The sequence below is a fragment of the Mus pahari genome, chromosome 11 (genome assembly GCF_900095145.1).
Source record: "Mus pahari chromosome 11, PAHARI_EIJ_v1.1, whole genome shotgun sequence".
NCBI classification, from domain to species: domain Eukaryota; kingdom Metazoa; phylum Chordata; class Mammalia; order Rodentia; family Muridae; genus Mus; species Mus pahari.
Genome location: NC_034600.1, coordinates 53,099,550 through 53,125,192, shown reverse-complemented (window position 1 = coordinate 53,125,192; position 25,643 = coordinate 53,099,550). Strand labels below are relative to the sequence as shown.

At 40.3% G+C, this 25,643-nt stretch overlaps 1 protein-coding gene across 4 annotated transcripts in view; it reads right to left on the bottom strand.

Moving 5' to 3' along the window:
- Positions 1-24,681, bottom strand: part of Dab2 (DAB adaptor protein 2) — a 129,563-nt gene extending 104,882 nt beyond the window's left edge. Inside the window, exons 1-2 of one of the 4 annotated variants that reach the window (XM_029544060.1) lie at positions 24,571-24,652; positions 20,966-21,349 (exon numbers count right to left, since the gene is read on the bottom strand). The gene's annotated coding sequence lies outside the window, so the exon portion shown is untranslated. Of the gene's footprint in view, positions 1-20,965; positions 22,626-24,570 lie in introns of those variants that run through there. The other 3 variants (XM_021208282.1, XM_029544059.1, XM_029544061.1) reach the window with 3 other exon arrangements.
- Positions 24,682-25,643: the final 962 nt, after the last annotated feature.

Below are 25,643 nucleotides of genomic sequence, written 5' to 3'. Positions count from 1 at the left end.
CACACAGAGAGAGACAGACAGACAGACAGAGACAGACAGAAAGAGACAGAGAGACAGAGAAAGACAGACACAGATGGGGGGGTGAGATGAAGGATTGGAGCAAGGCACAAGCTATATGGTTACAGGTGTAATCAATGTAGGCATGAGGAAAGCTGGTGATGAGAAGCAGTTAGAAGTAAAGCAAGAGCCAACAGAACTAGATAAGCACACCACGGGGTGAAGTATTTAGAGAGAGGGATGAGCTAAGAGTGACTTTAAGGGTTTTTGACTGAAACACCGGGAGTGCCCAGTAGTCCCTGTTAGGTAGTTTTCTTAATAATACAATCTCTTGGTTCCAGGAGAGGGAAATGCCAATCATCAGGAAACACGTTTTATTTTTCTTTATGCTCTTGAGATGTGTACATTTTATTGGCCAAGACCTGTAATAGATATTGGTCATTGCTTTTTCTTGAATCAATACACTACTTCAAGAAAGGAAGTCATACAAATGAGGTTTCAGCAGGGATCTTGGACAGCAGTGTTGATCCACATTTGCTAAGCATATTTGTAAGTGAATACATTCTCCTGGCCTCATTGAAGACTTAAAAGATAATTGACACCGTGTGTTCTATATTTGAGTGTTGAAAACAAAAATTCCCTTGGGTTGATTTGACCACTGAGCTCATAATCTGTTCATTCCTAGCCCTTTCTCCTATCTGATGAGAACTATTGTGTTTATGAGGATAGCTTTTGTATTGTGTCTGGTGAAAACCATTGTGTTTTATGAATCCATCTAATGACATGAGCACTTATAAAGCAATTTGAAAGTAGTTTATAAGCTACAAAATATTTATGGCTCTTTTTGCTATATGTTATTGTAAAAATACATTTATTAATCTTTGAGATTGTATGATTTGATCATATTTCCTCCCATTCCTGCTTCTAATTCTTCACAGAGAATCTGTAGATTCTTATTGATGTTTCACGGAGGCCCTGAGACTCAAAAATTTTTACACAAATATCAGCCAGTCCGATTACATGGTTTTGAACAATAATGTGTTTTTCAGCTAGTAGAGAAGGAAAAACAATGAATTGCATCGTAAGTTAGTTCTGTTATCATTGGCACAATGAATCTGCCAGGAATGTAGCTAGGGGTATATTATGGAATAGAGGTTTGTGACTACTATGATATGAGACAGGTAAGTTTTATGTATATATGTACACACACACACACACAAACACACAGGATTGTTATTGTTTAAATATTAGGTTTTACTTTGTATCCATGGCTGACTTGGCACTACTATGTTGCACAGGCAAGCTTTGAACTCAGTGCAATCTTCCTGCTTCAGACTCCTCAGTGCTGAGATGACAGTCAATGCCATCATTGACTTTTCCCCATTTCCTCCCCTCTCTTGTTTGTCCCTCCTCTCTCCTCCCCTCCCTTCTCTTCTTTTCTCTTTTCTCCCTACTTCCTTTACCTCCTCCTCTCCCCTCCTTCCATCCCTTCTCCCCTCTTCGCTCTTTTCCCTTCTTATGTCTTTTCTTTTTGACCTGATGTTGTACTATATAACTCAGACTAGCCTGGTCTCCAGGTCGTTAGGTAGCCCCAGCTAACTTCAAATGTACAATCCATCTGCGTCAGCACTCTGAGTGCTATGGCTATAGGCGTAGTTCACCATGCCCTGCTCATTTTTAAGCATTTCCTTTAAAGCCTGTTAGTTAAGACTCTGTTAACATACGGAGCTGCAGTGTTTTGGAAGAATCGTTGCAGTCATCTAGCTCCATAAATATGCCTGAGATCATGTGCCAAATCTGACAGATTGATGAATGCTCACTGGAGCAATGTGCTAAAAAATGTGCCGAAGCTGCTTCTGGGGAGAACGTAAAGTTTAGTGTGCAAATGAGCAAATGGCTGTGAGAGGGGATGGAACGTGTCTCTGCTCAACTGTGCACATTCATCCGAGTCCGGTCCAGCCTTCCACTGCAGGGAAACTTCCCTGAGGCCCCGCAGCTTGTCAGCGAGCCCTCGAGTCTCCAACTCTGAAACAGTAATTCTTGACGCACACGTCAGACACTACGCCCTGGCGACACAGTTCTGTTATTGGCTACTCAGGACGCTGAGGCAGGGGGATGGAGAGTTCAAAGTCTGTTTGGCATTGTGTACCTAGCTCTTCAAAATTCAAACCTTCTCTTTGGGGTATAAGGAGACGCCTAAGACTTGGGAAGCTAAAGGAACAATACGCAGGAAGAAAGTAACAGTACTTAAGGAACTCTTCCACAAGGTTGCAATCTGGAAACTCTGGAGAGGGGCAGCCCTTGGAGGAGCTGCCCACAACCTGTAGCTTTTGAGTCATCTCCCATTCCCAGGTGGGCTTTTGGTGATACACTGCATGCTAGGCTCCATGCTCCTGTATGTAACCTCTCACCCACTAACTGTAAGAACCCCAATGCACTCACTAGTTCCCAAGCAAGAAACAGGTAGAATACTTTCTTTAGTCTAATAATCCTTAGTCAGCCCCTATTTGGAATGTTCACAATTCCTCCGAAAAGTCACAGGACAGCTGAGCTGCAGAGGGAACTCAAGACTAAATCGGGTAACTTAATGACTCTTTATTTTTGTTTTTGTTTTTGTTTTTAAAGGTAGAGGACTGGGGATATAGCTTGGTATTTGAGTACTTGTGAAGCCCTAGTTTGGGTCTGAAACACCATAAACAAAGCAAGCAAGCAAGCAAACAAACAAATAAATAAATCAAAACATTACTCCTATGAACACATGCACATATACTTCTCTGTATGCTAAAAGCATGAACATTAAATTCAACAGCTTGCAAACCAGACCTCTCACTAATTAAGGAAGTGTGAATTAGTGAGTTTTTATGACATAGGCAAGGGAAGTTCCTTAGGCTCTTTCAAGAGCCTTTTTATTTGTTTCTTTCTATAAATTAAAAAAAAAGACTACTATGATTTGGCACGAAATAGAAACAATGAAATAAAAACTCAGGTTTATAGACTACTATGGAGTGGATTTATAGCTAATGCTATGATCTACAAACACTGGCATAAGGGATTTTTTTTTTCTCTTTCTTCCTAGTGGTGGAATGTAAAAGAAATGTCTGAGAAACAGCTGGAAATGATTGCTGAGCATTTTGAACCGTGCTGTGAAATGCCGTGAATTCAGAGAATCACTTCAGAAGTCGGGGACTGTATCCCCTCGAAGACGTGTCTGGACGTTGGGTTAAGCCCTAACCCTGGCCTTTTCTTGGATTAAACTTCATGGACTCTTCTGACACTTGGAGGAAATTCTTTTCTTCTTGACCACTTTCTCCCTGCTTTACCTAATTTGTCATTGAAACATTACTTAATGAGTTAGCTAACTAACTTGCAATGGTCTTGCTAGAGCAGGCTTGTCTGGAACTTCCCGGCTTAGGAGATTCTCCCTGCTGTGCATCCTGAGCTGGACAAAGAGGCTTTGGCCATCACTCCTACCTCCTTCTCGCCACCTCACAGCAACCAAATCTTCCAGAACATACCTTGTGATTCCTTTCATTTTAGTCCATCATAATTCATAAATGCAGCAAACTGATAAAGAACCATGATTCCATTTTACACACACAAGAGCCCTCAAAACCCAGTCCTATCCAGCACAAGCGAGGTAACTGTGAAAGGCTACACCTCTGCATCTTCTTATTACGCCCAAGATTCCTACCCTAGTCGACATTGGAGAGATTCCCTGAAAAAACCCCTCAGTCGGGCATGCAGGCAAGCACTCTACAACAACCACATAAACTGCAGACCAAGCACGTACAAGCTGGTGATGGCTGCCTCTGTCAACTGGTGTTCAGACAGAAAATGTGTGACTGGGAGTGGTAGAAGCTGGAGAAAACGAAGGAAATGTCAAGATGTGAAGCTAGGCTGGATGGGAACTGATGGCAATGTGGGATTGCTCAAGACATATCAAAGTAGACCTGCATAAGATGGCACACACTTGCGATCTCAGCACCGTGGAGGCGGAGGCAGGAAAACTGGAGAGTGTCAAGGGAGTCTGACCTACATAGAGAGACCCCATAAGGCCAGGGTAAATAAATGAGTGATAAAGTATGACCGCACCAGGTTTTTTAATTACAGAAACCCCAGCCTCATCCCAGAGACCAGGGGAGATCAGCAATCCTAGCCCCACTGAATGTGTTAACAATTTACCTTTCAGTCTGCACTGCAGTGAAAGAATAACTTAGCACTGGAATTATTCAACCAGAGCAGGCCAGGCTACCGATGAACAGAAAACTGGTGGAGGCATTAGCATAGACTCTTTGATCTCCTTTCTCTGAACATAGTTTTCTGTGTTTTAGCAGGGAATAAATGACCGGATGAAATGTAACATTCCTCTGCCTGCTACGCATTTAGGTATTTTAAGTGTAAGAAAGTCCTAAGGGATGGCTTTGTTGATAGAAGACAAAGCTGATATTTGTGCTTGTAGTGTACGTGCCAGACGACCAGAATTTTATCCAAAGTTCCAGTTAGAAGAGTCAGGGAGGAAAGGAATACCTCCCTGGCTTCCTCCCACTGCACACAGCTTTTTGGGACATGCTGCCCAGTGGACCCACACAGTCTATACAAATACAAAAGACCAACCAACCAAACAACCAGGCAGATAGTAAGACACAGAGGAAGCCAAGCTGCAGAAGAAGCCTTGTAAGTTTGACACCAGCATTTTCACCCCTCAGGACGAATGCCGTGTCTCAGATAATGAGTCCTGTGTAGTTCCTTCTTTTTGTGGTTCCGAAACAAAATGTCTTTGTCTTATGGTCTGTCTCGGAGTATGACAGTTATTCTTTATGATATCACGTATTAAGCTTGAGCAAATGGGTGTTTCATTATGAAGTGTCAAAGTGCCGCGTGAGAAAGCAACTGAGAAGCACAATAGAAGTATTTTAAATGGGATGATGAGAACCATACTGTTGTAAGTACACACAGGATTAAAGTATCCCTCTGCTTTCGGAATGAATTATTAGGAAGCAAATGTTTTGAATTGCAAACATGTGACACCGTTTTAGTTGCTGTCTGTTCCCTCTCCTGTCTGCCTGCTTTTTTCCCCTCCTAACCGAGAATGATTTTTGTCAACATGCGGTGCTGCACACTAGTGGGCTACAGGATGGGATTATCACACTCGAATCAATCGGGGAGGCCAGAGACTACAAAAATGCCAGTCCACTATCAGGTCAAGATTTGTCAACCAGTGACTTCTAGATATTTGGGGGGCTAGTTTACATGTGAATAGACAGTCTTTGTAAGGAGAAAATAAGTATCCTATAGTGATAGATGATTTAATGAATGTCAGAAGATGGACAAAAGACAGTAGGAGAAATACAAAAACATTCCACACTCCTGAAAATTTCTAGTTACTCAGCCGGGCCTGGTGGCGCAGGCCTTTAATCCCAGCACTCGGGAGGCAGAGGCAGGCGGATTTCTGAGTTCGAGGCCAGCCTGGTCTACCAAGTGAGTACCAGGACAGCCAGAGCTATACAGAGAAACCCTGTCTCGAAAAACCAAAAAAAAAGAAAAAAAAATTCTAGTTACTCATCAGATCCATGTGAGCAGAAGTGGCAGGGGTCAGGCAGGCTTTATTATCATTGAAAGAACCTGGTGATTTGTAATTGATTATAGAGATAAAATGGAAATGGGAGATTCTCCTCTATCAATCTATCTATCTATCTATCTATCTATCATCAATCATATATCTATTTATCATCAATCATATATCCATCCATCAATCTATCTACGTATCATCAATCATATATCTATCCTTCCATCAACCCACCCACTATCTATCTATCTATCTATCTATCTATCTATCATCAATCATATATCTAGCTATCAATCCATCTATCAACCCACCCATCATCAATCTATCATCTATCTATCCATCCATCCATCAACCCACCCATCATCTATCTATCTATCTATCTATCTATCTATCTATCTATCTATCTATCTATGTTTTTGAGACAGGATCTCACTCTCCACGTCTCCACGTAGCTCTGGAATTCACTATGTAGACCAGGCTGCTTTTGAACTCACAAAGATCCATATACTAAGTGCTAGGATTAAAGGTGCACACTAGTATGCCCAGCTCAGAGGAGGTTCTTGCTGACAGAAATAAAATAAAAATAATGAACCAGGGCAGCTCACGCTTCTCAACCTGTAGCTCATGACCTCTTTGGAGGAGGGGTGGGTATCACATATCAGATATCCTACATATCAGACATTTACATTATGATTCATAACAGTAGTAAAATTACAGTTATGAAGTAGTAATGAAATAATTTTTTTTTTTTTGGTTTTTTGAGACAGGGTTTCTCTGTATAGCCCTGGCTGTCCTGGAACTCACTCTGTAGACCAGCCTGGCCTCGAACTCAGAAATCAGCCTGCTTCTGCCTCCCAAGTGCTGGGATTAAAGGCGTGCGCCACCACGCCCGGCTGTAATGAAATAATTTTATGGTTGGGGTGTCATCACAGCATGAGAAACTGTATTAAAGGGTAGAAGCATTAGGAAGGTTGTGAATCACCAATTTAGGGTTTTAAGTAAGAATTCAAAGGGGTTCCCATGTGTGCTGATTTTGCCAAAGTTAGAGAGGTTACTATGTTGAAATATTTTGCCTATTTAGCCATTTTACTAGGGTGTCCCGGTGACTCTCAGTATATCTGGGAACAGACTACAGCTCTCTGAATTCCTTCTCAATGAAATTAAAAATAAAATTAAGCAAAAGGGAGATTTTTTTTTTTTTGACACAGAGCTTGCCTTGTTCTGAGAAATAGATTTGTTTCTTAGGTTAATGTTTTTTTTCCTGATTTTAGAATTTTCCTACGACAAATCTCTGGCTCTCAAACCTCTTCTGTTTTTCCATCAATAAGTGTTTGCTTCCACAATGCAATGTCAAATCCCACATCAGTATGCTGGGTTTTTTTTTTTTTTTATTTCCTTGCTTTCTTTTAAACATTTTTAACTGTGATATATTAAGTACATTCAGAAAGGATCACTTACATTAGTGACTGACCTACTGATTTTAAAGACTACTTTCTTCCACACTCGGACGGATCAAGAAACACAAACCCGGAACCCCATGACTTTCCCTTACTACACTATCTTTTTTTTTTTTTTTTTAACCTCCATGTATTTATTTTGTGGTACTCATTTAGTTTCGAACTTACGCACTTGACCTCAAAAACACAGCATCACCCATCCTACTGTTTGAGCAATGAGAAGGGGTCCACTCTGTCGATGCTCACTTTGGTTTCTCTCATCCACTGTTTTCATTGGGAGTCATCCTGCTTTTAGCTGTAGCCTCTTTGATGGCTTCATTCTATCCTATCTCAGTGTCTAAAGACATCAGCCTTAGCCTTACTTTGGTGGTTGACGGCAGGGCTGTCTGAACACTGCACTCTTAGGATAAGCCTGCTGTGTGTGAGTGGTCTTAGTTTTCTATCCTGGGGCACATCTCTCAGGCACATAGCTGTCCTGTGAGTACTGAGTCTTGGGTCACATTCAGCTCTCAGCCTCACTCTGAAGCTGCACTCACTGTCACCACAGTGGTCACCTAGCCTTCCTGACTACCTAAAGAATGCAAAGATTTCATATCCCACTCCCTGAGCACCGTACACCCCCGCCCCCCATTTCCCGACACTGCATTACTCTTATTTATTTATTTATTTATTTATTTATTTATTTTTAGTTTGCTAATCTATGCATCCCTTCACTGTGGGTTTAATTTAATTTTCTTTTCCCTTCCTTCCTTCCTCCCTCCCTCCGTCCCTCCCTCCCTCTGTTCTTTCTTTCTTTCTTTCTTTCTTTCTTTCTTTCTTTCTTTCTTTCTTTCTTTCTTTCTTTCTTTCTTTCTTTCTTTCTTTTTGTTCATTGAGACCAGACTGGCCTCAAACTCACAGAGATCCACCTGCCTCTGCCTCTTGAGTGTTGGAATTAAAGACATGTGTCACCACCAACTAACTGGTTTAAGTTGCAGTTCATAGATTATTAAAGAGGTTGGGAATTTTCCTGTTTCTTGGCTACTTACTTAAAGGTTTTTGTGTATATATGATACACCTCTTCAAGACTCTTAATATTTTTCTATAAAAAATTCTTTAAAAATTCTTATAGGAATTTGTAGGGATTCTTAATTGATTTTCAAACCTAGTGCTTTTGTTGCACACATAGAAAGGGAGGGTGAGACTGTATGATCAGTGTCATGACTGACAGAAATTTAGAGGATAAAGAATGTTATGAAAATATGGCTTAATTATTAAGAGTGTTTGCCCAGCATGCATGAATCCCCAGCGCACTATACATTGAGCATGCTAGCACACTGATAGACCTCTCTTTCAGGTGGTAGACACCACTGGGGGATCAGAAATTCAGACTGATCATAAACTACAAAATGAGCTCAAGTCCAGTCAGGAGTCCATGAAACCTTGTCTAGAAAGACAAAGCTGTTATTTATGCCAGGACTGATTCAATACCACGTCCGACCTTCTTTTGGCACCAAACTGTCTGCTTCAAATCATAGGAAGAATATTGTGCCTCAGAAGGATAAAAGAGGATTCTAGTCCCAGGAGGGCCTTAAGGGAAACTATTTACTATCAAAAACCCATGTTTCACTTTAAATATGTGGTTCAGAGGTGGACCATGTAGAGTCAAAAAGACTATTGGTCAGCCACAAATCCTAGGTCTCCCTCTTCCATTTCCTTGTTATGCCAGGGTTAGGGTTAGGGTTAGGGTTAGGGTTAGGGTTAGGGTTAGGGTTAGGGTTAGGGTTAGGGTTAGGGTTAGGGTTAGGGTTAGGTATGCAATTCCTGTTAGCCTAGGCCTCCCTGTTGCAATTAGCTCTCTAGTACCCACTTTTAGCATTAACAATAACACAACAGACAGAGCTTCAAGGAGACAACCGAAAACTTGGGTGTCCTGGTTTCTCCTTAAACAGGCGGTACTTAGGGAGGAAAGCTTCTCATCATTTCCCATGGATCACTGGCCTCTCCAGCTTTCATGATCAGGCTTCCTGCCTGTATGGATGGGAATCTTAAATCTAGAAACTTCTGCTGCTGCTCTGATCTGCAATCCATCCTATGCAAATGTCTTCCCTTCTTCACTGATACATTTATTCCAGCTTTCCGGGTCTCTTTTTGTTAGTGAATGTTTGCTGGGATGCAATCTCTAATGGCTGCTTCTGCTGCTCAGTTTCGCATTCAGTGTTGGGCATCAAAGAAAAGTAGTATTGGACAAAACAGGATACAGAGATCATTTCCTTGTATTCTTTGCCATAGCCATTCTGTCTTCCTGATGGTGTGGATGAAGAAGCTTTTGCTATAAATCATTATAAACTATATTTCTTGTGATTTTTGAAAGGGAAAGTAATAAAATGGATTTTAAATTTAATTTCTCACTAGAGAAAGAAAATGATCTGGAGAGAAATAAATAAAGCTAGAAGAGATCTTGACCAAATAGCAAAGCTGTGCCATTTTAAAAAGAAAGTTTGCTACTGGGACACACAAAGAGCCATAAAATGGCAGTTCTCAACGTATGCTCTGAGACCACTGGGAGCTTTAGGATTGCCTAGATGGCTGGCCTTTGGACTGGTGTCTTGCAATTTTACAATTTAAATATAACCACATTATGTTTGCCTTATAGTTGAAGAATAATTGGCTTATAGCCTTCATTAATGTCTTGTTAAAATTAGCATGTCTCAACAATTTTGGTTACTGTGTGTGGCCAAGGATGGGTTGACCTATACTGATGTGATCTGTGGGTCAGAAATACAAAAAAAAAAATATATATTTGTTAGAATAGTCTATATGAAACATTTTAAATAAAAAGTTAATTCTCACTCTATAAGACATATGCACAAAGCTTATACTATCTAATACTAAAAAAAAAACCTAAAATGAATTAATGAATGTTTAAACAAACAAATCATTTTGACAAAAAGATCATTTTGACCTTAAGTACTTACAGCACCAAATATTGAGTCTGGGAGCTCTGAAACTTTAACCTTGAAATGATCCCATCTTTCAGTCATCGTGAGGGAAGTGGTGATGTCTAATATGGTAATCTGGTAAGTCTGAATAAAGAGAATAAAATGGGAAAGAGACAGATGCAAAGAGAAAAGGAGGTGGAGGGAGGGAGAGAAGGAAGGAAGGGGGAGAGAGAGAGGAGGGAAGAGAGAGGAGAGAAAGAAGAAAGAGAGGAAGGGGAGGATGAGGGTGAAGACAGGAGAGAAAAATGAAGAGAAGACTACCTTGACCGTTGTGAATTTATTGTGCCTGGGCTCTCCAGGTTAGTCTCATAGCTTGGGTTCTAGACAGTAGTCTATTCTTCCAGGCCATTTCTCTGTGGCCCTCTCTTTGGTCATTGAGAGCAGCAGTTTTTATCTGGTAGGGAATGGGGAGTGGCTAACAAGAAGACATGATCTTTGGTTAGACTCAATAGTCATCCCCACTGCATTAGTGTACACTTTCAGTGTCCATAACTAAAGAGGAATATGAAATACTTGGGGTAGATTCAGCTCAGTAGCAAGAAAATCAAGTACATGGTTGAAAACAATTCAAATTTGATTTAAAGTTATCTTGCTGAGGGAAGACAGACTGAAATCATGAATTACTACAATTCTTTGTTGATGTTTGAAAGAAGAATAACATCAGCAGTGAAGGTTGCAGCCCAGTATTTAACACAGAAGTGAAGGCATGTAACAAATATTTATGAACTGAAATGTAATGTGGTTTTGGCATTTTTAGCTTCATAGTACTTCAATTCAATAGGAATTTCAGAGCCCACCACACTATGAAAGTGAAAGTTTCATTTCTAAAGATGGTAATTTGTAATTGGGAGGGGGGAAAAGAAAATATATAGAACTAACTTACAAATTGAATATATTGAGCAAAAGTATTTGAAATACATAACAAAGTTTTAAATTTTGATAATGACTATAAATCAGTTTGAAAAAAGTAGGAATCCTTTCCCATAGGCAAAGTGCCCAAATGAAAACTTCTCAAGAAAAGATCTCCCCTAATTGACCAATCAAATATGATTATTTTGTTTTGACATTACTTTTTATGTTGGGTGATTATTTAAAACTGGTGGGAGCATAAACCAGTACAGCCTTTTGTAGGGTAAATGTTCAGTACCAAAACAAACAAACCAAACCAAACCAAACCAAACCAACCAACCAACCGACCAAACAAACAAACAAACAAACAAAAAAAGTCCAAATTGGATTTTTAAATTTTCTTCGGTAGTCAATGCGAAACTGACACGTGCACATATCACTGTGTGTAATGATGTTTACAGCATCATCAGATAGCAGTTCAAGGGCTCAGCAGATGCACTAGTGACACATCTAACTAGTAATTGTGCTCATAGCAGGGAGATCTTAGGAGGGTTTGGAAGGTTAACTTTATTGTTTTAATTTTATATTCTCTCTTCTTTTTGAGACAGGGTTTTACTGTGAAGTTTTGCAACTCATTTTGTGGACTAGGGTAGCCTTGAACTCCCAGAAATTCACCCGCTTCTGCATGCTATTTGCAGCTCAATTTTACATGCCCTTGCATGTTTCAGCTTTTCACATTTGTTACTCTGAAAAATTTCTGAGAGCTACAGTGTTGTTTGAAGTTCTTTGTTGGGCTGGAGTGCCATACCTGATGATTCACACAGACTCAGTTATCTGAGGAGAAATGTGAAAGTCGACCATCAATGGTGCTGGCATCAGAAAGGTCTGTGAAGACTCTAATTGGTAAAAGAGAATAAATTTTTACTTCTACGGGTGATTTTTACACATAACTAGGTGTCCCAAAGTTTATGTTAAATACTAACTACTCTGACAGTTACACCAAAATTCCTCACATGGAGAGCCCCAATATTTCATTTAACTATATGGAGCTTAGTACTGTCTGTTTCCTTCTAGGAGGGCTTGATGTCAGAAGCATAATAGAGTAGCAGTCCTTGAGAGAGTGAGTAGAACCCAGGGATCACAGGGCTGCCTAGTCAGTAAGAGCTATGCAGCTATCATGTAGACCTAGAGCCACGACTCAGTCAACCTCTGCAGCTTTAGAGGGATGACTGGTACAGGGGCAGGGTGGATCAAGGGACTCACCTATACATGAGGTGTCTCTCCTGTGTCCTTGACTTCTCAGCAGTTGTAAATACTGACCTACAAGACCTCTAAGTTAACATATGAGAAAAGATTAAAAAGAAGAAAAAAGAAGAGGAGGAGGAGGAGGAGGAGGAGGAGGAGGAGAACGAAGGAGTATCTACCCATCCTGTTTAGAGGAATTCTGCGCTGGGATTGTCCATTTTCTATCTGGTATGAGCACCAAATTAAAAAAAAAAAAACATATACATTGCACAGTTCCATTCCCTGGAAGAATGTGTTAATAGAGGTGTTGTGGGAACTACAGATATCAGCAGACATGACTATCAAGTTTCCACTCTCTACTTTGATTTATAGTGAAAATCAGGAGCACTAGACTTTAGGGTCTCAGACATTAAGCTTGACATGCTAAGACCAGACTGGGATTTAAGAATGAATTTCATGGCTGGGGATTGAGAAATAGAGTATTGTAATATAAACCGATCATGGAATCACACTCATGTTGAAGCAAGGAGCATAGTTACAGCCATAGCAAGCAAGTGGAGTGAACTGGAGGTCACGACTGAGATTGTGTTCCAGAATAAAAGAGAGCAACGTGTCAAATATGGTCTCGGGGGAGATTAAACATGAAGATATAGGAAGCATCCTAAATATGAATAATGTGTGTGCTTGAGGAGGATATCAAAGTCAGTGAGAGGGAGACATTTGCTACAATGAGGAAAATCTGTGCTGAGTCGTGTACAAGACTCGGCGGTTTGTACATCCTATCTAGCATTTGCTCCGTAAGTTCAAAGACCAACCCTTGATAAAGCTGCTTTTATTTCTGCTCTTGAGGGTATGACTCTTCTAGGCTGAAAAGTTGGAGGGCCTCTTGGTACCATTAAAGACGGGAAATCAAACAAAAGAATAAACATGGGGTTGAGAGATGGTTCAGCTATTAAGAACACTTCATTCTCTTGCATAGGACCTGGTTGGTTCCCACAGCCCACACAGTGGCTAACAACTGCCTGTATCTCTTAGCCCCAGGTGATTTGACTCCCTTCTTTGGCCTCCCTGGGCTCTTGCACACATGCAATACACATAAACTCATGTAGACACATACACATAAATAAGTAGAAACAGAGAAGTGAGCTCTCAGACATGATTTGCTCTAGGCAATAAAACTAGAGTGCAATTAACATATAAAATAGTTATCCTATGTATATGTGGATATGTTAACATTGACAGAGAGAAGAGATAGAGTGTCCATGAAGCTAAAATAAGATAGCTCTTAATCTCAAGTATGTGATCCTGGGACTGTCACTGACTAAAGTCTTGCACACCTGTTTTCCTTTCTTGAGAATTGGGGAGACAACTAGAACTTTCTAATATACTGTAAAGTGGAGTTATGAGCTTGTGAACAAAACCATGTGCAGAAAAAAATTCACAGAAATTCAGATGCCACTGAGAGCTCAGGGCTCTCAGTGTGACAAGGTCTGTCACAAGTTGCAGGAGCTGCCCAGTGGCTTTCCAAAGACTGACCTGTCTTTAACTGTAGTATCCCCATTCTGTGGATGAAGCAAGTTTCATTGTGAAGAAAGAAGCCTGCACTTGCCTAAGTAATTGCAACTCCACAGTTCCCAGACACATCAGATAAAAATCATTAAACACACATCAATCATGTGGAATAATAGGGACAGCCACAAGAGAGGAAAGTTATTGTAGGATCCACGTCTCCGGCTTTGAAAATAAACTCAGCTCAGCTGCATCATTCATTTTCCATAATGTCTCCAGCATTGCTTGATCAGTATTCACATACCAGCGGGAGATTATTATCTTGGAATAAATAAGACAGTGTTTTGGGAGACGTGGACTTCATTTCATCGTACATGTTTGTAGGCTGGGAAACTTTATAGTGGTGCACTCAACACAAGAACAAAGGAATGTTACGGAGAATGTGTCTTAGTGTATCTTGAGGCTAGAATATTCCTAGAAGAGTTCTGTAGATGCAAAGCCTAGGGAGGAGAGAGTTTTACTCTGTTGCTTTTCTGAGGCCACTATTACCAATCCTTCTACCGAGGAGTTTATTTATAGAACCCCATAAGCACAGTAAAGCTTTCACAGAACTATGACTCTTGACCATGGCCGAGAGAGAACACTGGCATGCCTACCATGATGATCTTGGCAGCAAATTATATGGAGATGTCAACAACTCAATAAACGAAATGAATAGCCTTTGATTGCAACAATAAAAATATTGATGTAAAAGTCCTATACTGAATGAAATCTTGCAAGAACCTAGAAGGAATGAATACATTGTAAGTTCAAATAAAGAAAGGAGATGATCAGAGTACGGTCTTCTGCAGTTGAAGTTGAGTTACAAAGAACATCTGTCCATCTTGAAGGTGGTTTAAAACTAAGGAAAGACCATCGGAATTGTTCAAGAAAGCCTGGGAGGTCTCAATGAACAGCAGCGAGGGGATTTCTGGGTGACTATAGACACGTACAACTCATTTTATTTTTAAAGTGTCAGGCAAGAAAGATTTGTGCCTTGGTGTCTTTGACTCAGGCAGACTCCTTCTACAGTCCAATTGCAAAACTAGGGAGGAGTTGTGGGGCACCTCCCTTCTTCTGCTTTCAAAGCAATTTATGCACAGTTCTTTGAAACCAGCAATGCATTCTCTCTCAAGGGACTGAGTGTATACTTAAGCAGACATGAGCTCAAGAGGAAAAATGTTTATTTCAGAAGAAGAACCAGCCCTTAACCACATTTTCCCCAATGTCTGATACAGAGGCTCTGGCCAGAGAATGTGGGTGGAACCATGTTCCTCTTGAGAGGGCACAGTGAGCTCTTCTGGAGGTAGTGACCTTGCCACATATGTGGTTGCTGCTACGCCTCAGTCGATTTCCATAATATATGGGTGGCTCACTGCCATACCCCAGCAAGTCCACTGCCAAGACATGGAGAGTAGGAAGGAAGTCTTTCTCCACGTACTTCCAGCCTAAAACAACTATGGCTTTGCTGGGCATTCATTCTTTTACCTTCTCCCAAAGGACAAGAGAGATTGAGAGGCTTCTGATAAGTGAAAAGATCCATTTCAAGCTGAGGACTGAACAGATAACTCCACTGTGTTTCACATTCTTTCTACAGAATACGCAGAGTGAACGGCTGGGCTCTGTTTCCCCTCTGTTACATCCAAACATGAGCTTCATGGCCTTCCAGGTCAGCAGGTTTTTGTTTGTTTGTTTGTTTTTGTTTTGTTTTTATCAAAGTTGAACCTGTTTGGAGCTTAGTAATGCAGTGCATAGGTCTTCTCTCAAATTAATATCTTCTCTAAAAATATCCATGGCATTATGTGTACACTGCTTTTTCAGAAGCAGATGAATAAATGGTATCTGCAGCCAGGCCTTCAACCCAGAGGGATCTATGGGACCGACACATGTGGTGGAGGCATCTCTTCTGATTGCTTTTGAAAACTTGAAGAAAACATGCCCCACCCCTGCCCCTGCCCCATGGTGTGTTTATCTTAAACGTGATAGAACCATAAGTCTCTAGAATCCTCTGAGGTAAGAAGCGGGGGGGGGGGGTGTCTTATCTTCCTCTAGGAAGAGCTGCGTTCTATGTTTGGAGTATTTTTATAAGCCAACTTGGAACTCTACCAAGAACTTCCTCAAAGGATGTCATGGGGGCACTTTCATACCGAGTGACCATCCTGATACTTGTGACTGGAATAAAGACATCCCCAGACACAAGTGAATGTATGGAGGGATTCGCTCCATTTGATTCTCTCTGGGATTTTTGACAAGATGTCTTCATCAGAGTGAGTATTTGATAATGGTGTGATGCATGGTGAAATGATGGAATGAATGAATGAACGAATGACCACATTTCATAAATTTAACTTGAACAATACGTCATGAGGTAAATAGCTCTTTGAAAAATTGAGAGAGACAGGTTCTCGCAGCCCAACTGTCCCTCTGAGAGACTTGTCCTCTTAGAAGGAGCCCAGAGTGCTCTACTTTTTTTTTTTTTTTTTTTTTACTGCCCCTTTCAACTTTGCCTTTGACACCATCTCTATCTTTTGTGACTTGGCCAATCTGCAGAACCACTCTCCACCACAAACCCACAGCCACCACACTAGGATGAACACACCACTCAACGCTCACCAGAGAGCCTTCTTCATGCAGTAGATGGGAATTAATACAGATGCTCACAGCTAGACAATGTGCAGACACTGAGAGATGTTGGAGCACTTAGTCCTACATGGGATGTGTTGATAACACTCCTCACCTCAGGTCTCTGGAATCTCCACAGAAGAGGAGGTAGAAAGTCTGGAAGAGCCCGGTGGGGTGAATGACTCTAAGGAAACAGCATCTTCCAGATACATCAGGGCTTAGTTCACATATGAACTCACAGAGACTGTGACAGCACACACAAGGAAGATCTGCTCTTGTTCAAAGCAGACAAAACATATCCCAGCACTGAGAAGGGGAAGTGGGCATAAAGTCCCACCCCTAACCAAGAAGGCAGTCAAAATTGATGTTTGCTGGAAGAGGAGCAATCAACATCCTGCAGAGTGTCACTGGGTCAGTCAACCATACTCCAGGCAAGGCCTCATGACCAGACCAATATAGACTCCATGTTTAGTTTTGTGCTGTTCGGTGTGCTTTTTGGTTTGTTTGGGTACTTTTTTTTTTTTTTTTTTTTGGTTTGTCTGTTTGTTTTGTTTGGATTTTCAATGGGGGGTGGTGTTGAGAGAAAGGAATATATGAAGTTGGGAACACGGGTTGGTGAGGGAGTTTATAGAATAAATTGGGAGAGAAGAAGAGTGTGATCCGACTTCATAGTACAAAATTTGAAATAAAAATAAATTAATTGAAAAATAAAATTAAAAAAAAAAAAAAAACTTGAGGGATGACTGATGAGATGGCTCAACAGTTAACATTTACTGACCTTGCAAAGGACTTTGTTTCAGTTCCTGGCACCTACATGATGGCGTACAACCATGTGTAATTCCAGTTTCAGGGGATCTGAGGCTCTCTTGGTACTCTTTAAGTACCAAGTGTTCACATGATGCCTATGCACGCAAGCCGCCAAAACACTCACACACATTAAATAAAAAAAATAATAAATAGATTTTTAAAAATTGAGGTGTGAGGCTATATGATTTCCTGTAGACCGATGCTAACATGGAATGAGATTGATCGCCTGTGGACTTTGTCCTCTTCTTTGTCCCTGAGATTCAAGGAACTTTGTAAGACCGTTAAAATTCTGAGTGTTTTTTTCCTTTTGTTTTGTTTCAGTCAAATGCCCGATATACCATTATGTCTGCAATTCACAGGTTTAGTATGTATGTGTTAGTCAGAGAAACATCCAAGCAAAATGATAATTGTGACATAGTACTTAGAATTGGTTAAACGCTCAATGCTGTTCTGATTACATTTGTTAAGTCACTTAGTTCCCATATCCAAAGATGAGCTATGTATTATTGTCCCCATGACACAGGAAGCAGTGACAGGAAGCAGAAAATGGCATCTGTAGAGCTAGATCTGAGATCAGTTTGGGCTTAGGGTCTGTGATCAAATATTACACTTATCTTCCTATCACTTTAGTTCCTTCAGTACAGAAATTACAGGAAAACAATATAAAATCAGAATAGTCCATGACTTCCAGGATTTGATTGAAAGGAGTAAAACCGGAATATCCCCACCCCCAACTCCAGCATCGCCGCCCCCAGCTCAGCTTAGGAAGAGCATCACTGTAGGTTGAAGAAGGACAAGCAAGGCTCCATCTGCCTGTACCTCCCAGTCAAGGATAACCTGTCTTACTAGAGGGGTTGCATTTTATGTTGCTTAGCTTCCCACATGACTCTAGGCTGTTCATACTGAATCTTTGTCAACTGCAATCAAAAGATCAGAATTTTTTTCCTCACCCAATACATGGGTAGACTCAGCATCCAGATTGCTTTACACTGTAAATACTGAGTCACAGATTGCCCTTATCCCTTCTGGGGAAGCTTCCGGCCACAAACAACTACAGTTATTTAATTTTTCCTCCCTCCCTCCCTCCCTCCCTCCCTCCCTCTTTCTTTCTTTCTTTCTTTCTTTCTTTCTTTCTTTCTTTCTTTCTTTCTTTCTTTCTTTCTCTCTATTTTGAGGCATGGTTTCTCTGTGTAGCCCTGGCTATGCTGAAACTCACTCTGTAAACCAGGCTGGGCTCAAACTCAGGGATCCACCTGCTCTGCCTCCCAAGTGCAGGGACTAAAGGCACGCACCTCCTCTCCCAGCTATAACTATATTTAAAAAGGTAAAGACTTCTACTTAACAATTGCAATTTCTGCCTTGGCACCTGAAAATAAGAGCAAGATAAACAGGAAAACGCAAAGCAAAACAGAAATAGTAAAGACTGTAGAAAAAAAAATTTAAGAAACAAAGGTTTTCAAAAGAGATAATTAAAGGACCCCAATTTTTTTAAGGGTCAACAAAACTGATGAGTCTTTCCCTATAGAAACAAGCAAACAAACAAACAAACAAACCCAAAACAGACTAAAAATTCTAAACCTCAACAGTTCAAGAACAAAGTGATGGGGGCACATTGAATTTTACAGTCTTGCAAATTAAGAGGTAAGAGGAACATCCAGGGCTGGAAGTATAGCAGACTGACAGAAATCTTGAGTGTAATTGCAAGGCAGTGAATTCAGTGTGAGCACCTCAAAAGGGAAAATGTGGTAGTGTACGGCTGTAATTCCAACTCTATCAACTCAGGCTAGGGTAGGAGACTCTTGAGCTCAAGGACAGCCTGTGGTATATAGCTGAGACTCTAAGACACAGGGTTAGATATAAAGAGACTGCCCCAGCCTGGTGGAAGCTTCTGTGAGAAACCACAGATGATTTTAAATGTATCGACAGAAGAGCTAAAAACTTTCCCTAGTTTTTGGAGCAAATCAAAGACTTTTGTTCTTTTCATCCATTGAATGCTGTATTAGAAGTTCTAGACAGAGCATGTAGGCAATAAAATGAAAACAACTGACATCTACATGAAAAAGGTTGAAAACAACCTTTTAAGATTACATGTTCTTATATTTAGGTAGTCAGTTTCTTAGTACTAATAATCATGTTTGGCAAGGTTAAATTGTCCTTCCAATATACAGTTTAAAAATAAACTGCATTTCTAGATGCTTACAATGAACAATGCAAAAATGAATATTAAAAGCAAAAATTTCTTTACCATTGCATCACAAAAGATAAAATAGGCATAAAGGAGTAGATTCAGTGTGGTCCCTGTAAAATTTCTAGGCAGGTTCTACAAAGAAATGACAAAGCAGTCATAAAATTTTTATTGAAGTGCAAAGAAATGAGACAGGCCAATTAATCTTTAAAAAGAATGAAGCTATTGAACTTTTAATACTTCTCAGTTTGGAATCCTTACAGTTAGAGCAAGTGTAAACATTCAATTCTGGTGTACAAACGGGTCAAATGGGAACGAATAGAGACTCCAGAAATAAACCTTCATATTTGCAGCCAATCTGTCTTTGACAAGGACCCAAAACAGCTCATTGGAGGAAATAAGAATATTTTTCAGCAATGCGTGTTAGAAAATGGGATATACATTTATAGAGGAATGAAACTAGACTCCCACAACGTCTGCAAAAACTAGACTCCCTCAACATCTGCAAAGTAGTAAGATGAGTCAAAGACACACAAGAGCTTAAGTTACAAAATTCTCAGGAGAAAGCATACACGTGGTTATTCAACTAGAGCAAATATATTTTAACAGTGATATGACTTAGAACAGGTGATAGTACACTAAGAAATCCTCATTTGCTGTTCCTTTTTTTTTATAGAATACTTCAGGAATGTGTATGAAGACTTAACTAAAGTCCCTTCTCTCTCTCTCTTTTTTTTTTTTTTTTTTTTAAGTCTAGACAACCTATCTCTATGGACATACCTTTTCAAGATACAAACAAATGAGGAGTGATGTGCAAAGAAGGCTGACCTGACCTGAAGGGCCGTCTATGAATGGAAACCATCTTATATTCTCACAAGGAAGAGGCTTGACACTCATGGTGCGGTAATTTATAGAACGACTGTTTTCCTACTTCCATAGGGATGAAGTAAGTCTATACATACGGACACGGAAATTTGTTCATAATATGTAAAGACAAATGAAGATATTTTACATGTTTGTTATCTATAATGTCAAGGCTATACTCCAGAGTTGGCCCATATGCATCCAGTGATTATTCTGTTACACACAGTAATGGAATCATAAACAGAAATGTGGTTTAAACACATAATATACTCAAAAAATATGCACACAGTTTCTAGTGGTTATCCATAGAGAACAGATAGGTAGAAATAAATGAAAGAGGGGCATAGTTTACTGTTTAGTCTCTATTTTTTAATATTTGAACTTAACATGGGTGATTTCATATGTTCATAATTAAACAATAAGGAAGATATGCCATAGATTACACTAAATAAGGAAGAAACTACATTTGATAAATACCATATTTTAAAAGTAGTTTTGTTTCCCCTTTTGACATACTCAAAAAGTAGTCACTTCCTTAAACCTAGTTTTTCTCTGTATAGATTTTCTTCTTTCTAGATAAGTAGAATTGACTCAGACTAGATTAAACTTCTTATATTTGAAAGCCGCCCCCCCACTATTGTGAAGTGCCCTCTTTTCTGTCATTTCACCAGGATAACATTCATTTTTGTTTACCCTTTAGTACTCATTTTTCATTATTGTCTTGGTTGGACTGACTTTGTTTAAGATTACATGCAAAGATGTGCCAAATGGCATGACCTATTATTAAGAATCTAGAATGTTCCAAGTTTTGAGCCTTGCACCAAGTGTTTTCAGTATCACTTACTGTTAGATGTGTATGCGTGTCCAAAGCAATTACCGCTGATTCAGCAAAATTCAATGCTTTCTAACGAATGATCGGGAGGGTAAACAACTCATTTGCACGGAGGGGTTGATATTTTAAGGCCTGCCTCAAGGGAACCTTTCCAAGAGGCCAGAAAAGAATTCAGGAGAAAGGAAACAGCAGGAAGACCCCGTATTTCTCTGCAGATCAGCAGGACGGGTTGCCAACACCAACATCACAATGTTTCAGAGCCCAATTTTCCATATTTTGAAATGGCTTGCAGAGATTCCACGGAGCGAGTCAATCTGCCATCAACGGGGACTTTTCTGTTTGTGGCTAAACTTTCTATTCCGCGGCACCTCAGCTAAATGGTGAAGGTTTAACTTTCTGAAAATAAATCAAAAAATGATGGTGACTCATACGGAGGCAGTGGTTCTCAAATTGCCTGGAACGCCTAAGATGCAGATTCCCCAGACTAGTCATAGAGTTATCCCAGTGCCTGAGGTGGTGCCTGAGAATCTGCATTTCAGGTGAGTTCCCAGGTAAGCCTGTGGCTGCTATTCTAGGACCCATGTTTTGAAAAGCTCTGTGCTGGAGGCTTAGGCTACTAGAACCTTCAGTGAATAACTAGCCACTCACACCTGCCTTTCAAATACAAGGGCACACCAATATCAGTGGCATGGTCTCTGAGTCTGATTAACCTACAAAGAGAAGTGCACAGTACATGCAAATACTGCCTGCTCAATGTCTGAAAATGGCAATCATCAGTTCAGACCGTCTTCAATACACATGTTCCTCATTCCCCTGAAAACCGATCTTGATTCTGTTTTCTAAGACCACTGAATTAAATGGAACTCATAAGCCCTTCAGGGTTAAAAAGAGCCACAAATTTTAGGTTCCCTGATCCAACACCCTGAAGACTGGCTTTTAACATGTTCTGATGATCTTCGGTAGAGTTTTCAGCGACACACAGAGAATGTGGATTAGACACGGGCACTTCAGAATTGTTTCACTCCTGCTTTAGCCAAGTAGGTATTGTTTTAGTCATCAAAGCAAAGTTTAGTTGGTTCTGTTTATAGTTCAGCAAAATCACTGTATTTCAGATAGGTCTCTTCTGGCTTGGCAACTGGGCCGGCTAATTAATAATACTTGTATTAATCAAACATGAAAGCTGTTATTCTTACAGTGTACACTGAAACCATGCCAGGCAAAGTGGAAATGTCCAACTTCCAACCTATTCAGCAATTCTAGCGCCAGACGTGGTGTTAATTGTTTTATGCATACTTATGTGTTTTCCTTTTATTATGTTATATTGAAATGGGCAGAGCTTTAATTTTCGCACCAGCTTAGTCAAGTTGGTTTTCAACTAAATCATACGCGCCAGCAGTGTTTTCCAGAAAGCTGAGGTTTGCCTTATGAGAAGCCAAAGGCAACTCCAATCATTACTGAAAATGTCACGTATATGGAAGGAGGCAGCTCCGCATGTACACACACTTAGGTTACAAGAGCAATAATAATTCATCTTAATTGTGAAGTTGGGAGAATGTAAAATTAGAGTGCAACATTCATTCAATAAAGACATTTATTTTCTATTCATTCTATGGATGTCTTTGTAGCATTCAGGTAGTGTTTGGATCACTTAAGTCATCCTGTAAGAGCACAATTTTTGTGACCACTTCTATATTAATATATATGAAGAATAAAGAAGTTGTTTCTTTAGGCCATGAGTCAGATTATTTAATGAGTATTTACGAGAGTGGGGAGGGGGTGGAGAGAGAGAAGGAGAGAGGGAACAAGTGTACCGGGAAGCTCTTACTTTAAAAGAATAATGTGAAGAACACCTTCCTAGTTGGAAGTGAGTGGTTTGTGTCCCAGCTTTCATCTTAGCTACACAGCATTAACCAGTGCATCAACCTTTCTAAGCCCAAACAACAATTACCTACAAAACAGAGCCCACATGTCTTTCAGAACTCATAGAGTTTTCTTTAAATAGAACCAATCTATATAAAGCACTGGTTTATAAGAGCTCAAAGAATATGTGTATTTGTGACCCATATTGAGTATTGGGATTCCACGCCAAAGGTTGGTGAAGCCACAAAACATTTTTCTTTTGCTTTCTATATCTCCAGAGTCTTGCATAATCCCTGGCACAGAGAAGGCAATAAAAATGCATGTGTTAATTGAATCGATCATCATCCATAGCAGCCAACCACACGTACACTAGGACAGTCTTTATCTAGATTTGAAAACGTTCAACTGGTCATTCCTGCAGACTGATCTCATTTGTCTGAATAGGAAACAAGAAGAACAGGTAGAGACCATTTGCCATCTGTGGCATACTCTCCTTTTTTGCGAAGAGAGAAGTTAAATGCAGATTTCACTGGGGACTTTTGCAGAGATGGAGATACACAAACCTGGAGAGCAGTATGCTGAGGTATTATGAGGCACCCAGATAGATCGGGAGCTCCTTGAGAGCAATGGGTCCTTCGTTCAGGTTACAGCTATGAACCAGACAGAACCTAATGTTAAAGGTTTAAGGGTGGCCTGGTAAGAAGCAGGCATTCGCTAACATTTACGTAAGTCTGAGTGTTTACATACTCTACGCCTTACAAGTGCTGGGATCAAAAGTGTGAGTCATACCACCGGGCTTGATATTCTCATTAGAATGTACACAGACACTGGGCATGGTGCTGTACCTTGTGAAGGAAAAACCAGTATGGGGCTCAGAATGAGATACCGTTTCAGCAACAACAAAAGAATCTGAACAGAAGTCAATGGCAACCATACAAAGTAATTCTAGATGTTCTTGCGAGGCAGGGGAAGGCAGATCTCTAAGTTTGAGGCAGCCTAGAGAGCTATAGAGCTAGTTCTAGGACAGCCAAAGGCACACAGGAAACCCTGTCTTGATGTCCCCCCCCAATAAAAGAATAAAAAACTAATTTAAATTTGATTTGGAGATAGATATTATGGCTTGCCATAGAAATAGTACTTTTATTAACCATCATAGATGGGCAGCATACTTCTAGCTGAGGGAATTCTCAGCTATAAGCCAATATTTCAAGGGAATGAATGACATGTATAACATAGCCTGTGAGGGCAGAGACCTTTATTGCCCCCATAGAGTTTATAACACCGAACATGATGCTTGTCATGTTGTAGGAACGCCATTATACATGAATGATTGAATGCACCCAACACACTGGTCTGGATGATACTTGTGTTTACAGAGTGGTGGCCAGTGAAGCGTTTGTCATTTATATGACAAATGCTGTAGTGAGCACCCCTGGTTGAACGCTATAGGGAGCGTTCCTGACTGAAGCTGCAGATGGTATCCATCTGGCTCTAGATACATTCTCATTCTGAGGCCTGCTCTCTGAGATCCAACACTGGGATTGAGCATAACATGTCCGCCGTGAGTGAAAGTATCAACACAGACCAATTTCTGGGAGAAATCAGACTTTCCTAAAGGTCCAAGAAGTTTCTCCTGAGCTAGCCAAGGTTTGCTTGGAATTCTGCTCCCATTGGAGACACTTGTACCCAGTCCCCTTCCTTCCCGTTCTTTTTCCATGGCACCCGACACTCATCACCAAATTAAGGAATCTTCTTACCTTGACTTTTCTCTCTTCCACAAATCTCTTGCAAGCTTGGTTCTATCTCTGTGTTGGCTAAGAAGAGCTCTGACACAAGAAAATGCACAGCAGATAAGCCAAAGAGAAGCACGGGAGATCTGCCTTGTGCAAGGTTTAAGTTTAAGCTGTGTTAACCCAACTGTGAAAACTATTTTCACGTCAGCAAAATTACCATGAGTCTCACTCAAGTGTTCTAAGGCCAGACTTAGACCTTAGAAATATTCTCTCTTATTCCTGCTATCGGAAGAAAATCACACAAAAGATTCAAAATGAACAAACTATGGAAGTAATTTCACTTTGGGAGGAAAAAGAAAGCTTTAGCATTCTACAATTTCATACTTAAAGTCCATCCACAGACTTTCTTAAATGTCATATATGTCAACCTTTTACCTCTATTCAAACATAGAATCCTGCTTCATCTAGAGATCCAGGCAGGGAAACCAAAGCTTATTCTGCAACAAGGTTTACCATGCTCTCTTGGAGTGATCTGTGGCACGGTGAACTATACACGATGACTAATATATCATCAAAATGCTGGTAGTTTGGAATCTGAATGTCTACCTGATTTTATCATTGAATCCCACACGCCAAGTCGCCCATGTACCAAAGATTGCTGGGTGCATACAGGGTCTTGCGATTCAAACAAAATAGTTATTTAAGAATAACATTTCTGCAGGCTGATTTTAAGCTGGGTGTTCTATACTTATTTGTGGATGAATATATAGAAAGCTGAACTACCAAGATTAAAGAAAGAAAAAAAAAACAGAGTCAAATGGAGTTTTTAGTATTTAGGTCATGAAGTTTTCAGGAGACACAGTTGGTTAATAAAAATGAACAACTGAAATGCAGAAGATGATATTTGTTCTGGAGTTGAAAATGATTCTTTCCAGCAAGCAAGGGAAGGCCATTACCTCAAAGGCTTGTCTTGCCAGGTCCAAGTTGTTCCCAGGGAGCTCTCGGCAGCCAGCAAGTACAATCATGAACTGGAATAACATTTACTGGAAAGGGGTAGGAAGGCCTCCTGTTAAATGGCTTTGGGATGATTCACAGCA